Source organism: Grampus griseus (assembly GCF_964374135.1).
Source record: "Grampus griseus genome assembly, chromosome: 14".
NCBI classification, from domain to species: Eukaryota; Metazoa; Chordata; class Mammalia; order Artiodactyla; family Delphinidae; genus Grampus; species Grampus griseus.
The window spans coordinates 39702527-39719655 of record NC_139008.1 but is presented as its reverse complement, the minus strand read 5'-3'; the positions used below and the strand labels follow the sequence as shown (position 1 = coordinate 39719655).

General features: G+C 46.1%; 1 protein-coding gene across 2 annotated transcripts in view; it reads right to left on the bottom strand.

Moving 5' to 3' along the window:
* Positions 1-17129, bottom strand: part of PCSK2 (proprotein convertase subtilisin/kexin type 2) — a gene marked incomplete at both ends in the record, with an annotated part of 214342 nt that overhangs the window by 98762 nt on the left and 98451 nt on the right. The window lies entirely within an intron of this gene.

The window sequence follows — 17129 nt, the reverse complement described above, 5'->3', positions numbered from 1 at the left end:
GAAATGAAACTTAGGAGCTGAATTAGGAGGCTCCTAGCAACAGCTGGGCTTTGTCCCAGACGGGACCCTTTCTTTCACTTGGGCAATACCTAGTTCATTATCCAACAGCTGTGGCTGAGCGTCTACACACTCAAGGACTATGCAAATGGATAACAGGGTGTGTGCTGGGTGCTTTTAGTTTTTTTAAGTTATATTTTGCTTCTGAACATTCATTTCTCCTTCTGCCAGGACTCCCCAGTGCATTTGGGAGACTACCTCAAGCCCACTGGGTTCTGTGTTGGTGGGAGTGAAATTCAAGGCACCAGCCTCCTGAACCTCTCTCTGCCTCAGAGGTACCTCAATGGGTATCTCTCTTCTAGGGTATGAACCTTGGGAAAGTGATGTGAAGGCAGAAGGGACCCTTGGAGGCTATTTATCTCAGAGGCTCACTCACCAGGCTCTCCCCATAAAAGATCCTGGCCATCGTCCCCACAGCCCAGCCTGGAGCTCCCCCAAGACCAATGCATCAGCCTCCTGCAGACTGTGAGCTCCACGTCCCTTTCCAGCAGATTCACTTTCATTCACATGACCCAGAATCAATTTCTGTTGCTTGCACCCACAAACTCTGACATGGGATGAGGGAAAATAGAAGACTCCAAGTCAGGAACAAAGGGACTACAGAAGTGGCCGATAACCCTCCCCTTCCTTGCTACCCTGGAAGGCGGGGGAGGCTGTGGGAGAGTAGTTCCTCTGTGCTTCCCTGCTCCACATGCAGATGCCGGAAGGCCCGGGGCTCATTTGCAGAAAAACGCTAAGTCTACGAGAAATTCTACTTCTAGAGAAGTAGTGGGTATGGCATTTGCTCTGTGAGTTCTTTGAGGGGGATTCCAACAAGAGACGTTCATTGTGGCAGAGTTAACCCCTGCCCCCTGAAAGAAATAGCAAAGTAATTGGAAAAAATGGGATGGATGGTTATTTTTATAATGTCACAAATCTGGGCACAACTAATGTCCGTCAAATGGAGATAACTTATGATGCAAATATACCTACCCATATATGTATGTGAGTGTGTATACACGTGTATCTTCTGAGAAGCAGATGCCAAGAGGAGATTAAATGTGTAAGGATTTTGTTGGGAGAGAAAACACAAGGAAGTGATGCAAGTTTGACCCCATAAAGAAGAGAGTGAACAGGCAGAGTCCAAGTGTCCTCCACTGCCCGTCCACTGCCCCATCGTCTGAGGCAGGCTTGGCAAGCCTGCTGGGGATCAGAGGCAGCTGCTGGAGGAACCCTGAGCCTCTCAGGGTAGAACTGTGTCAGCACACTTGCATCTTCCATCCTTGGCTGGAACAGCCGTGGAAAGTGTGGCCTGTGGTCAACACAGTGCTGGCTTTCAGAGGATGGCAGCTAGGGGCCCTGAGGTCACAGGTCTACAAGGTGTAGTCTCACAGCTGCCACCATATATATGCGCATGTATATATGTTTTATATATATATATATATATGCTTATCTATGCGTGTGTGTGCATTCATTAATGTACAACATTTAAAATGTTGGAGTAAATGTAGCCCTTGTTGGAGCCCTGGGGGGGCCACCCCAAATTGTGCCTCAATGGCATATTGATTATCTTTTAAAGTTACTTAAGAAATGGCCAACGCAAGAGGGACACTCTGACCCTCCTTCCTGCCTCCCTAGAAGCAGGAAATAAGTCTCTCATATGAAAGGTGCACTCCCTGCAACTGGAGATAGAAGAACACCCTATCACCAGAGACAGGGAATTCAAAGCCAAGGAGCCTGTATAGACAAACCTTCTTACTTCTTTCATTCACTACCTCAAGCCCCAATTCTGTTTAGATTCTTCACTAAGTGGGCACCCAAAACCTGAATTTCTTCGTCCTGTCAATTTTTCCCAAATTTATTGTTTCTTTGTCTAAAAAGTATAAAAGCTTCTATGAGACCTGCATGTGCATGAATTAAATTGTGTTTCTTTTTCTCCCGTTCATCTGTCTCATTTCTGTGTATTATTAGTCCAGCCATAAGAACTCAAGAGTCGTAGGGAGGAGATTCCCCATCCTCCACATTCTCAACCTGTAAAGAACCACAGCATGCCCCCTCAAAACTTCCTGTTACTGTGGAAGCAAGTATTCAAGCACCTTGGGAAAGACGGAGCCGGAGCTGGCCGTCCATCCTGAATTCGCAACTTCCCATTTCAGTCCCACAACCAAGTCTTTACCTGCTCTGCTTACGGATGGGAACCTTGCCTGACTTCCCCAGAAGGGTCCCCATTATACTGGACTCATGTTGGAAAACTCCTCCACAAGTTGTTCCCAGCAGCGTAAGGACAGGAAGACTTATCTCAGATTCCATCTTTTCCAATAACGGTGGAGGAATGGCTATTACAATACCACTCCAAACTCAATTAGACCAAGTGCATTCTAACGAAAGGCTGTTTAAATTCATTTCCATAAAATTAATTTTTAATTCCATAAGTTAGGTTTAATGGAAACCAGTGATGCTTTGGGAGGTTGTGCTCCCTGGACAGCACCCTCCTTGCAACTCAGAAGCACCAAAGCGTGACTCAAGGGTCTGCCATTTTGCACCTCATGTTATTAAAAATCAGGAATCCTAAGACACTGCAGAGGGCTTTCTGAATCCTGTCTTCAATGAAGATCACAGTTACAATTCCAAGAGAGATGAACACCTTTAAGACACATATTTTTACTTGTTACACACAAAAAACTGGAGAAGAGTGTTCTCCTCCCACAATGATGCTATGTACTGCCATCAGTTGTTTTCATTTTTTGGGGTTCTTGTCCAACCCTAACTTGCATTTTAACCTAATTTTTACATAATAGTAATCATACTATAGATAAAATTGTGTATCCTTTCTTCATTAAGTGTCTAATCGTAGAAATTTTAATATGTTGCTACATAGCTCTCATCTTTTATTTTATTTTTTTGGCCGTGCAGCAGGTGGGGTCTTAGTTCCCTGAACAGGGGTAGAACCCACACCTCTTGCAGTGGAAGTGAGGAGACTTAACCACTGGACTGCCAGGGAAGTCCCTCTCATCTTTTAATTTTTAATGACTACCTAAATATTCCATAGAGGAATGTACCATAACTTACCCAACGAGTTTCCTCTTCCTGGTCATCTGGGTTTCTTTCTATTACAAGTGAAATTGCCAGGAGCTGAGGGATGAGGTTATAAACTGGTTTTAAAGGCCTCTGGGGAAGATTTCAGTGTTACAGTTCTATGTGTGATAAAGCTCTTAATGTCAAAGAAGTATTTCCAAGCATTTATAATCCTCCCTCACATTATAACTAAAAGGCCACTTTCATTCTCTTTTCTCCCTCCTCTGAATTGTGACCTTTCACAGACAATTCCTTTCACTACCGCTTAGATATAGTACCAATGACATGCATACAACTTAACCATAGCTTCTTGCCTTCTCAGAAAAAACAAAAAACAAAAGTAAAAACCATACAGCTAGCTTCAGTAGAATTCTCCCCCAAGTTGGCCCATTGACCTAAAATTTTTTTTTTTTTTTGCTGTACGCGGGCCTCTCACTGTTGTGGCCTCTCCCGTTGCGGAGCACAGGCTCCAGACGTGCAAGTTCAGCAGCCATGGCTCACGGGCCCAGCCGCTCCGCAGCATGTGGGATCTTCCCGGACCGGGGCACGAACCCGTGTCCCCTGCATCGGCAGGTGGACTCTCAACCACTGCGCCACCAGGGAAGCCCTGACCTAAACATTTACACAAATAAAAAATATAAGAAAGCAGGTGTGTGTGTGACTGGGCATTATTTTATTAAAAATGAACAGAGGGATATTCTACAATTCCGGTTCAAATTTTAAACCTGAATTTGACACATGTGCAAACACAGATTTTACCCAAACAACACCCACTGCCTTTGCTCTCCTGGTGTCTCTCCTTAATTAAGAATTTTTCAGTCAACAAACGTTTTTGTGCATCTACAGTGTGCTAGATACAGATGATACTAGGGTGAGGAAGACACCACCCTGCATATTGGCATACTATTTTATAACTTATGTTAACAAGGTACTTTCCCTACATTTAGCCTTCTCAACAGAACTGTGGGTGGGTATGGTTACAGTTGAGGAAACGAAGGTTCAGAGACCGTTGTCCAAAAACTGAAAACACAACAGTCACCCAGGTTGATCAGTTCTAAATGCCATGAACTTTCCACTAAAGCACGCAGTCTCTCCCTAAGGCACGGAACACAGTCAACCTTCCTGCATCTGGGACAGCATAACTTCATAAAACTCTCTAAGGATCAGGACTGGGATCACTTCCCTGCTGGGCTGATAATTAAACAGCTGCTAATTAGCACTGACTGTGCAGGGCCAGGGAGGGGCCAGGAGAAGGGGGGGCAGTCCAGGGTGCTGCCTCCAAAGGGCGTGCAGAACGTCTTGGCTTGAAGTGAGCATGAGAAGAAAAACCACAAAACACAGAACTGATATGTTGCTGAGAATACTGGTTTATGAAATCTGTGATGCTGTCGCTTGTATCACACTATTCTTTTCTGTATTACTCAGAATTATTTTGTTTACCACTATTATGCGTTGACTTAGTCCCCCTAAAAGATATATTGAAGTCCTAGCTGCACGTAAATTCAATGAAGATAGAACATGCCCTCACACCATGCACAAAAATAAACTCAAAATGGCTTAAAGACCTAAATATAAGACAAGACACAATAAAACTCCTAGAAGAGAACATAGGCAAAACATTCTCTAACACAAGTCATACCAATTTTTTCTTAGGTCATTCTCCCAAGGCAATAGAAATGAAAACAAAAATAAACAAATGGGAGCTAATCAAACTTACAAGCTTTTGCACAGCAAAGGAAACCGTAAAAAACAAAACGAGACAAAACGAAAAGACAACCTATGGACTGGGAGAAAACATTTGCAAATGATACGAACAACAAGGGCTAATCTCCAAAATACATAAACAGCTCCTACAACTCAACAAAAAACCCAATTAAAAAATGGGCACAGGCTTCCCTGGTGGCGCAGTGGTTGAGAGTCCACCTGCCGATGCAGGTGACACGGGTTCGTGCCCCGGTCTGGGAAGATCCCACATGCCGCGGAGCAGCTGGGCCTGTGAGCCATGGCTGCTGAGCCTGCGCATCCGGAGCCTGTGCTCCGCAACGGGAGAGGCCACAACAGTGAGAGGCCCGCGTACTGCAAAAAAAAAAAAAAAAATGGGCAGAAGACCTAAAGAAGACATACAGATGGGCAGTAGGCATATGAAAAGATGCTCTACATCACTAATTATTAGAGAAATGCAAATCAGAACTACAATGTGGTATCAATTCACAGCAGTCAGAATGGCCATCATTAAAAAGTCTACAAATAACAAATGCTGGAGAGGGTGTGGAGAAAAGGGAACCCTCCTATACTGTTGGTGGGAATGTAAGTTGGTGCAGTCACTATGGAACACAGTATGCAGGTTACTCAGAAAACTAAACATAGAATCAACATATGATCCAGCAATTCCTCTCCTGGGCATATACCCGGACAAAACTGTATTTCAAAAACATACAAGTACCCCTATGTTCATAGCAGCACTATTCACAATAGCCAAAACATGGAAACAACCTAGATGTCCATCAACAGATGAATGGATAAACATGTGGTATACAATGGAATACTACTCAGCCATAAAAAAAGAACAAAATAATGCCATTTGCAGCAACATGGATGCAACTAGAGATTATCATACTAAGTGAAGTAAGTCAGACAGAGAAAGACAAATACCATATGATATCACTTATATGTGGAATCTAAAATACGACACAAATGAACCTATCTACTGAACGGAAACAGACTCATAGACGTAGAGATCAGACTTGTGGTCGACAAGGGGGAGAGGGAGTGGGAGAGGGAGGGCCTGGGAATTTGGGGTTAGTAGATGCAAACTATTACATTTAGAATTGATAAACAGGGACTTCCCCGGTGGTGCAGTGATTAAGAATCCACCTGCCAATGCAGGGGACACAGGCTCAAGCCCTGGTCCGGGAGGATCCCACATGCCACAGAGCAACTAAGCTCATGTGCCACAACTACTGAAGCCTGCATGCCTAGAGCCCATGCACCGCAACGAAGAGTAGCCCCCGTTCGCCACAACTAGAGAAAGCCCGCGCGCAGCAATGAAGACCCAAAGCAGCCAAAAAACAAATCAATTTAAAAAAAGAAAAAAAATTTTTAATTGCAAAAAAAAAAAAAAGAATGAATAAACAACAAGGTCCTACTGTGTAGCACAGGGAACTATATCCAATCTCCTGGGATAAAGCATAATGGAAAGGAATATTTAAAAAAGAATGTCTATATGCGTAAAACTGAGTCAATTTGCTGTACAGCAGAGATTGGCACAGCACTGTAAATCAACTATACTTCAATTTTAAAAAATATGGAAAACAAAATATGTTGAAGTCCTAACCCCCAGTACCTCTGAAGGTGACCTGATTTGGGAACAGGGTTGGTGCAGATGTGATTAGTTAAGGTGAGGGCAGCCTGGGGCCCAGTGCGTCCTAATGCAGTGCGGCCGGTGTCCTCATAAGAAGAGGATGGATAGACACAGGAGGAAAATGCCACAGAAAGACACACTCACCCCCCCACCCATACACACCGCCACCCCCATAGCCACACAGACACAGAGTGAAGCCACCTCTGGAGGGAGGAGGCACAGGGCAGACTTTGCTACTAGAAGCCAAGGAGCACCGGGACTACCAGAAGCCAGGAGAAGCAAGGCAAGGGCTCCAGCCAGAGATCTCCGGAGCACAGCCCTGCCAGCACGTTGATCTGAAGTCTGAACTGCTGGCCAGGACTGTGAGAGAGTAAATTTCTGTTGTGTTAAAGCCACCCAGTTTGTGGTACTTGGTTATGGAAACTGTTACAACAGCTAAGAATTAAACTACGTCCCAATGCCTCCTTCTTATTCGCAAGCTTCATTTGGTACGTAAAGTGCTCTTGTAGTTTCATTTGGACAAAGATAGCTTTTTACCATATGTCACTTCTGCAAACAAACAAAAGCAAAATGTTAGTAAAATAAATTGGTTAAGAAGTTCCTCAACTCCTTCACAGACGGTGTCTAACTCAGAGTTGTCCGTGTCTGTGTTTTCCTCCATGCCATCCAGCACGTTGGTGGTCAGCCTTTCTTGAGAAAATGCTTCACTCTTGTCTCCAGGATTTTCCTCCAAGCTGCCCACACCTATTCCACACGTTTTGTTGCACCAGGGGAGGCAATGAACATTTTGTCACTCTTGGCATTTGCAGAGAGCAGTTGTAAGATGCACTTCGGAATAGGTGGTGTATGATAGTTTTTGCTTTTCTAGATTTTCTGACGGTAAACTTTTCTTTTTTAATTTAATTTATTTTATTTATCTATTTTTGCCTGCTTTGGGTCTTTGCTGCTGTGCGCGGGTTTTCTCTAGTTGCGGCGAGCGGGGGCTACTCTTCGTTGCAGTGCGCGGGCTTCTCATTGCGGTGGCTTCTCTTGTTGTGGAGCACGGGCTCTAGGCACATGGGCTCAGGAGTTGCAGCACACAGGCTCAGGAGTTGTGGCTCGTGGGCTCTAGAGTGCGGGCTCTAGAACATAAGCTCAGTAGTTGTGGCACACGGGCTTAGTTGCTCCGCGGCATGTGGGATCTTCCCGGACCAGGGATCGAACCCATGTCCCCTGCATTGGCAGGTGGATTCTCAACCACTGCGCCACCAGGGAAGTCCTGATGGTAAAGTTTTGAGTGGTTAATCACAGTGGAACTTCTCTCAGTTTGCCTCACCCCAGCACTGGAGATGCTAAGAAGTGGACTGGGAGACAGTCGTCTATGGGGGCGATGAGGTTTTGCGGGCAGAGCCCTGGATCGGGGTTAGGAGCTCTGGGGTAGGCCTGAGGTGTAGCCACAGACGTGGGTTTGAAACCGGCACCTGCCCCTAACCCTGTGTCTTTGAGCATCATAGCGATCTTTCTGAGACTCAGTTTCCTTACCCCTAAAATGGGAATCATAATTACCTCTGAGTGTTGTTTTGAGAAATGAATCATGACAACTGCTGTGACACACCCAGCACAGTGCCCGGCACATGGCAGGTCAGGTCCCACAAATGCCAGTTCCCTTGGCCGGTCCTCTAGTCGGCTGTCCTGGACCCGGGTGCACGTCAAATCACCTGAGAGCTTTAACAATCCCCACCCTCAGGCCACATCTGGACCCAAGCAGACCCTCTGGGGCTGGGGCCGAGCATCGAGGTTCTTCAGACTCTCCACGTGGCCCCGCCCTGCACCAAGGTTGACTCTGTCTTAGAGGTCGGTTTTCTTGCTCCGTAAAAGACCTGCCTCCACCTCTGGGAACTGTGATGAGGCTCTGGCCGGATGCAGGTTGTGGAATCCTCACTTGGTAAAGAGCTCTGCAGATGTGGGACTCGTGCCATCACCTTGCTGAAGGTGTCACCCCAAGGTGGGGCAGGGGGATGCCCACTGCCCTCAGCCGGCACCCCTTCCACTGCCGGGCCTGGCTCTTCCTCCCTTTCTTTCTGTGGAAGGATGGGGTCAGATTGGATCATTTATTCTCTAACTGGCCTGAACAGCTGAGTCACCGGGGTGAGCCGCTTCTTAAATTAAAAACTATTTTAAAACAGAGAAGTAGGAAAGAAGAAAAGAAAAAACATGATTTCCCCCTACCTCCCCATAATTCCTGTTGACACTAAAAAGAAAAAATAAGGTAGCATGTGTGCATGATTAGAAAATAAAAGAGGTACAGAAAGTTACATGATGGAAAGGGAACATTTTATCCTTCCCTCCTCTTCTCGGCTCACAAATAGCTCTCCTCAAAGGTAACTGCTGCTAATAATTTCTTGGGAGCTCTTCCAGGAAATGTTTATACATACGCTCTAATACATATATATACAGAAAGAGGGAAATTTTGTTAAAATCAGTGTACTTAGCATGATCCTTTTACAGTGTAGTGAGTTGAATGTTCCCTCAAAATATATATCCCTCAAAAATTTTTTTTGAATTTTATCTGTCTATATCTATCTTTCATCTATCTATTGATCTATCTATCTATTAACTATCTATCTATCTATCTCTCTATCTATCATCTATCTATCTTTTGGGCTGCATGGTTTGTGGGATCTTAGTTCCTGACCATGAATCAAACCCGGGCCCTCAGCAGTGAAAGCATGGAGTCCTAACCACTGGACCGCCAGGGAATCCCCCTCCCTCCAAATTTTATGTCCACGTCCTAAACCCTGGAACCTGAGAATGTGACTTTATTTGGAAAAAGGGTCCTTGTAGATGTAATTATAGATCTTGTGATGAGATCATTCTGCATTATCTGGGTGGGCCCTAAATCCAATGACACGTGATCCAGAACAAGTATCCTTACAAGAGACACAGGAGAGAAACACAGAGGAGAAGCCTCGTGGAGGTGGTAGCGGAGAGGAGAGTGATGCAGCCCAAGCACAGGAACGTGACAACCAACAGAGGCTGGAAGAGGTGGAAGGATTCTCCCCCAGAGCCCCTGGAAGGAGCACTGCCCCGAGGACACCTTGATTTTGGACTTTTGGCCTCCAGGACTGTGAGAGACTAAATAGAAGTTGTTTTAAATCGCCAAGTTTGTGGAATTTGTTACGGTAGCCATAGGAAACTCATACAACGTAGCAAATTTAAAAGAGAGATTTATATATACACATACATATATACAATATCAATATATAATAACCACATGTTTAATATCTAAATATAGATATTATATAGTATATAACTAGCAGACTTACATATATAATATGTATATGTTATAATCTATATATTTCTACATATCTGTAGATATATCTATTGTAATATAGATATAATACCTGGTGGTATCTTTTAAATTTACTATGAAAGGATCATGCTAACTATGTATACTATTCTTTTTTTTTTTTTTGATGAACATAATAAAGCTCTTATTTTTTTTCCACATCTTTATTGGAGTATAATTACTTTACAATGTTGTGTTAGTTTCTGCTGTACAACAAAGTGAATCAGCTATACATATACACATATCCCCATATCCCCTCCCTCTTGTGGCTCCCTCCCACCCTCCCTATCCCACCCCTCTAGGTGATCACAAAGCACGGAGCTGATCTCCCTGTGCTATGCGGCTGCTTCCCACTAGCTATCTATTTTACATTTGGTAGTGTATACATGTCAATGCTACTCTCTCACTTCGTCCCAGCTTACTCTTCCCCCCCTGTGTCCTCAAGTCCGTTCTCTACATCTGCATCTCTATTCTTGCCCTGCCGCTAGGTTCATCAGTACCTTTTTTTTTTTTTTTTTAGATTCCATATATATGCGTTAGCATACAGTATTTGTTTTTCTCTTTCTGACTTACTTCACTCTGTGTGACAGACTCTAGGTCCATCCACCTCACTACAAATAACTCAATTTCGTTTCTTTTCATGGCTGAGTAATATCCATTGTATATATGTGCCACATCTTCTTTATCCATTCATCTGTCGATGGACACTTAGGCTGTTTCCATGTCCTGGCTATTGTAAATAGTGCTGCAATGAACACTGGGGTCCATATGTCCTTTTGAATTATGGTTTTCTCAGGATATATGCCCAGGAGTGGGATTGCTGGGTCCTAGGGTAACTCTATTTTTAGCTTTTTAAGGAACCTCCATACTGTTCTCCATAGTGGCTGTATCAATTTACATTCCCACCAACAATGCAGGAGGTTCCCTTTTCTCCACACCCCTCCAGCATTATATATACTCTTCTTAACAAAAACTCTTTCATTCCCTTTAACAGATGCGTATTATTTCGTCATGTGGTTAAACAAAATTTCTTTATTTCGTCACCTGTCGAAGGATGCTCTGGTTGGCTGCATCTTTTGTCGTTGTTATTTTGCCATTCCACTGAGTGCTGCAGTGAATATCTACACACACAGAGAGGTGATGTTTCGAAAGTGTGTCATCAGGATAAATTATAAGCAGTGGGATCGCTGGGCTGATGAAGACAACTTTAACGTTTCATCAGGCAGTTACTGCCAAAATGCCCTCCAGAAAGTCTATAACACATTGCATGCTCACTGACAGCGCATCAGAGTGGGGAGAACTTTAAAAAACTATGGATCTCAGACACTGTCATGGGGCTATCCTGATCCAGGGGCCTGGGGTGCTGCCCGGGAACCTGTACTTTGAAGAGCTCCCAGGGGACTGGGCTATAGACCAGGGCTGAGAACTTCAGGAGGCTCCAAACTCCGAGGTCCCCTCTGGTTCTCTGATGCATCCAGTGATGCTTCTGTCTGGGGAAGCAGAGGTTCCGAGCCTGGCCTCCCAGAGCAATCGTCTGGGAAGTTGTAAAACGAGTCCCTGCTGGTGGGTCATGGCCTCTGGGTTTCTCGAGCTTCCCAGGTGATTCTGAAGAGGCCCCGGGCTTGAGAAACAGTGTGCTGGACTCCTCTGCTCCCCTTTCTTCTCTCTTGACCCCGTCCTGACACAACAGAGACAGAGAACTGAAATCAAATTAAACTACGGCTGAGAGAGGGACAAGGTGCATCTATACTAAGCAACTTCAAGACTGCGCTCTCTGGAGGAGAACAAACCCAAATCCATAAGAAAATATTCGATTTACTCACTAAAAATTCATCTCTCCTTATTCATCTCGGGCTAGTTGCTGGGAGTGGGGGAGGGCAATGTGGGGGGGTGGGCAGTGGGAGGAGTATCAAGAAGATAGCAAAGTTTCCAAAGAACATTGTTCTTTAAAAAATAATTAAAACCCTCTTAATTTGTGAGGTAAATTACCTAGCGTTTATTATGGACCGAGGACTTCCTTTCCCTTATAGGTTCAGACAAAACAAAAATAGCTCTTCCAGAAACATCCTGCGCAATATATCAGCTAGAACATCCGTGGGTGGACTTGAAGACGAGTCCACATGGGAGGCAGGATTAAGGCTGGAGCAGACGGTCCTCTGGCCCCTGGCCTGACCATCCTGTCTGTTGTTACTCTCCTGGGGAGGAGGGGAAAGGACCCGTCCTTTCTGGTGTGTCAGCCAACCTGGAGAGAATCTGTCTTCCTCTTGTGAGATGCCAGAGGTGTGTTGGGGGGCTGTCCTTTTAAGATTTGAGCTGCTGGGGAGAACTGAAACGGATTGGGTTGGGCTTCATCTCACGGAAAGGACAGTACAGCTTGACTTCTATTTAGTATAAAATGTGGAAGAGGAGGCTGCGTGGCAATGTGGATGAGTTGGTCTTTGGGACAGGCAGGCATGGAGGCCCTGATGTACCTACTGTCTACTGCTGTGACATCTCGAGCAAGCTACAGAAACTCTTAAAGGTTCAGTTTTTTCACCTGTAAAATGGGGATGAGAGCTAATACCAACTCACAGTGATGGAGGGCTGACTGTGTGCCAGGTGGTGTTTAGTCCTTTTCATACCTCATCTCAGATAGTTTTCACAACAACCTTGGGACGGGGGCGGGGGGCTAGGAGGGAAGGCATGAAGAAGTTAAGTGGTTGGAAAAGTCACACAGTTAGCCAAGGGTGGAGTCATGAGTCAAATCTGTTACAGGCTGAATTATGTCCCCGTAAAAAAAATCATACGTTAACGCTGGAACCCCCAGTATGTCAGAATGTGATCGTTTTTGGAGAAAGTGTCTTTAAAGATATAATTCAGTTAAAATGAGGTCATTAAGGTGAGCCTTAATCCAGTATGGCTGCTGTCCACGGAGTGAAGACAGCCACCTTCAAGGCACGGAGAAAGGCCTGGAATAGGTCACTCTCTCATGGCTCTCAGAAGAAACCAACCCTGCCGATACCTTGATCTTGGACTTCCAGACTCCAGAACTGTGAGACATAAGTTTCTGTTGTTTAAGCTGCCTGGTCTGTAGTGCTGGGTTACGGCAGCCCTAGGAAACTCACACGTTGCCCCAGCAGACCTGTTGCACAGTCTGGATATACCCCTACTGTCCCAGGTGGTTGCTTTGCTCCTGCCTCATATTTGGGTTGTGGTGAGGGTGAGGCTCAAATGAGACAATGCAGACACACATCTGGCCCCTGGTATATACTCAGTAAACGCCAGCAATTGCTACCGGAATTATTGCCAGTGTTGTCATATTTCGGGCCCTGTGGAAAGATAGCAGGGTGGTGCCTTCCCTTGTTCCATCCTACCTCAAGCCAGGGTTGTCTTTTCCCAAAGCAGCCCAGAGAGTCTTTGATTCATTCTTTTTTTTTTTTAAATTATATTTTATTTTTGGCTGCGTTGGGTCTTCCTTGCTGTGTGCAGGCTTTCTCTAGTTGCAGCGAGCGGGGGCTACTCTTCGTTGTGGTGCGCAGGCTTCTCATGGCGGTACCTCCTCTTGTTGCGGAGCACGGGCTCTAGGTGCGCGGGCTCAGTAGTTGTGGCGCACGGGCTTAGTTGTTCCGCGGCATGTGGGATCTTCTGGACCAGGGCTCGAACCTGTGTTCCCTGCATTGGCGGGTGGATTCTTAACCACTGCGCCACCGGGGAAGTCCCTGATTCATGCTTCTTGCTCTTAGCTAGTGGAAGACAAATCAAATTCAACATGGCAAGAGAGAGCAGCTGGAGTCCATGTGTGTCCTGACAGCAGAAGTCCCCGTGCAGGAAAAGCACATCGCCACTTCTTTGCCTTCACCTTTCCAAGGCAGCACGTTAGCTCAGTGCTTGAACCGAGGAGCTGAACACAGCTCATCAAACGAGAAACCCAGAAAAGCCCTCATTGCTGGGGTGATGAGGGAGATTATGGAGGAAGGAGGCCATGGCTAAACTCAGATAGTCCAGTTCCTCGCTTTCTACGAACCGTTGGCCTTGGCTGTCAGGATCTAGAGATGGAGGTTTGGGGAGGGAAGACTTGACCCAGGGAGGTCCATCACAGGCAAGGAGGGTGAGAGCAGCCAGAGAACAGTCAGAGAGTCTGGCTGCTTAACTTCCTCCTTGAACAGGCAGGTGTGACTTTTTGAAAGTCCAATTATAGGCAAATCACAGGGCTTAACTTTTCAAAGAACAGGGAGTTAAGCAGCAATTATGGTTGAATGCACCGTATTGATTGCCCTCATTTAGAGAGGTTTGCCCGTCTTGAAAGAATGAAGACGATCAATTGAGGGGAGAGGATATGGCTTCGTGCCTCTGGCCACAGTTCCAGCCACTGCGTCTCAGTGACAAGATATTAACAAATTGCTATCTAACAACTAAAGCTGTATATACAAGCTATGCTACAAGATAAGTCGGTGTAATTAGGGAGGGATGGAAAGATGCTTCTAGTAGAGTGAAGGGCAGAGGCCACTGACAGGAATGCCTGTAGAAGGTAAAATTCCAGCTGGAATGTGTGTGTATCATCATGATCGCCATCTTCCTCTAGCTTCTGTTTCCATGGTGGTGGGGAATGTCACGAGTTGGATTTAGGGGATTATATTACGGAAAAGGAAATTAAAAGACAGTAGGTGCTGTGCCAGATGTTGGGACAGGGATGGTTAGAACTGGGGTACATTTGAGAGGATGCCAGGAACCCCTAAATGCTGTCTGTGGCCACAATGACATGACCCTTTCAATGAGGTTCTCCTGAGAAGTGAGTGTGGAAAAGAAGCAAAGCAAGTCTAAGTCGCTTTAATATATTAATAGCTTTAGGTATTGATCCAGAGCCTGTTGGCCAGGTGCACGGCTCTGATTCCCGTTGCAGGTGGGTAGAAGGACCTCAGTCTAACAGAGCAGTCTCCTGGGAGGTCAAATGGTGGGGTGGGGGGGAGGACAGGGAGAAAAGAGGAGTGAGGCAAAGGCTCTGCCCTGTCCACTCCAGGTGTGGCCCCCTCCGACTGTCCTCACACACGACCAGCACACTCAGTGCTCCAGCTTCCTAGAAAGGCACCGGGAGAAAGAGGTGAAGAGAGGCCAGCAGGGCCCATAGAGAAAGTGCTCACGGCACCCAGGTGCGAGTGAGTGGCTACATCCCCTGCAGAGCCTCCAGTGTGATGCTGGTACATGGTCCAGTTCTGCTAGTGGACCAGACAGAGGATACTGGGTAGGATGTATTCAGGATATCCCTGTTCTTTGCTGGACTGAGGGTTCAAGAGTGTGCTTCTGGAAGGAATGGATGAATCTGACTGCATATGCAATGCAAGTTTCATTAACCACGTGTCTACTGCTGGTAAGCCTCTTTAGGCAGAGCTACAATGTAAAGGGCACCTGGCTTAGACCTGTAGGTTAGTTACCTTCACTTTGCTTCCATGATCGCAGGGTACTAATGGTACCCCAGCCCAGCTGCTGCCCCACAAATGTTTGTGGGGAAAAGGGGATGGGGGGAGTGTGGGTGATACAAAGTCATGGCTCTACCTAAGTGCTAAAGACCATGCAGTGTGGTGCAGTGAGCAGGCACTAGACTCAGAGCCAGAAAGAACAGGGTTCAGTCCTGGCATGGTGGTTTGCTTCTTACTTGTGTGTGTTCTGAGGTAGGTCCCTCTAGGTCTCCGAGTCATGATTTCTTCATCTAGGGCAGAGATGTTTTTGTAAATAAAGTTTGTTAAATGCAGCGGTGCCCATGTGTGTACATCCTGCCTCTGGCTGCTTTCACTGCAATGGCAGAGTTGAGACCACAAAGCCCACACGCCTAAAGTAAGTGCTCTCTGGACTTTTACAGAAAGCCTGTCGACCCCCGATGTACAGCGTGGAGATGATGGAATTCTTGACCAGACAGGCTAATGGTGAGGGTCATGTAAAATAATCTTTCCTTGGTGGGCACTACGAGGCATGCAATAAGTGTTACTCTCTATAACTAGGATGAATAATATGTTTTCGGAATCTGTCTCATCTATGAGAGTGGAAGCAGCGGCAGAATTCTGAGTAGTGGCGCAAATGGTGTGATTTGAGGGGCACAAAGAAACCTTCTGGGGGTGATTCAAATCACCTACCCTGAGCACAGGCACACTGACTCAGTTCCAGCCACGAAGAGTTAAGCTTTAATTTTAAGCCTTCATCATCCAGGTTGATTATGGATTGAAAAGATCTGGAAAACAAGCCCTCTGGGAAAGGCAACACATCCAGGTGTTACCATTTACCAGCACTTGTGCATGAACTCATTAATTAGACGGCTTTTCTCAACGATGCTGGTTGAGATTGGTGCAAGGAAAGAATGGGAGTTTACGGAGACGTTTGTGGAAATTCTTAGGCAGTTTCTTGCAAGCCAGGGAGAAGTGCTCACCGAAAGCAAAAACAAAGGATCCAGGGCTTAGAACTGGGTGCACCTGGAAGAGGGAGGATTAAGATAAAGGAGGAGGGCTTCCCTGGTGGCACAGTGGTTAAGAATCCGCCTGCCAACTCAGGGGACACGGGTTCGAGCCCTGGTCCAGGAAGATCCCACATGCCGCAGGGCAACTAAGCCTGTGAGCCACAACTACTGAGCCTGCACTCTAGAGCCCAAGAGCCACAACTACTGAGCCCGCGACACAACTACAGAAGCCTGCACGCCTAGAGCCCGTGTTCCACAACGAGGGAAACCACAGCAATGAGAAGCCCGCACCGCAATGAAGAGTAGCCCCTGCTCGCCGCAACTAGAGAAAGCCTGTGCACAGCAACAAAGACCCAACACAGGCAAAAATAAATAAATTTATTAAAAAAAAAAGATAAAGGAGGAGAGTGGGCAGTGAAAACCCTCTCGGACTTGTTTGCTTCTCTGGACATCCTTTGCGCCTGACGTGTCTTCAGCGCAGGATACGCTTACTGATTATTCGCTATGACAAAGCTTGTATTGTTTCTTCATAACTTTTTCAGTGGGGGAACAAACCAAAAAGCTGTCTTCTAGAGAGTATAAATGGATTCGTGAAAATTCACAATCTCCTTTTCTGAAACTCACACATGCTAAAGGTTTGACTTTTGGATTAGGACCATAGACAAAAGAGTTCAGGAAGAGAGAAGATTCCCTTCCTCTTCTTCCTAAAGGACATCTATTTTTTTTTTTTTCGCAGTACACGGGCCTCTCACTGTTGTGGCCTCTCCCGTTGCGGAGCGCAGGCTCAGCGGCCATGGCTCACGGGCCCAGCCACTCCGCGGCATGTGGGATCCCCCCAGACCGGGGCACGAACCCGTGTCCCCTGCATCGGCAGGCGGACCCTCAACCACTGCGCCACCAGGGAAGCC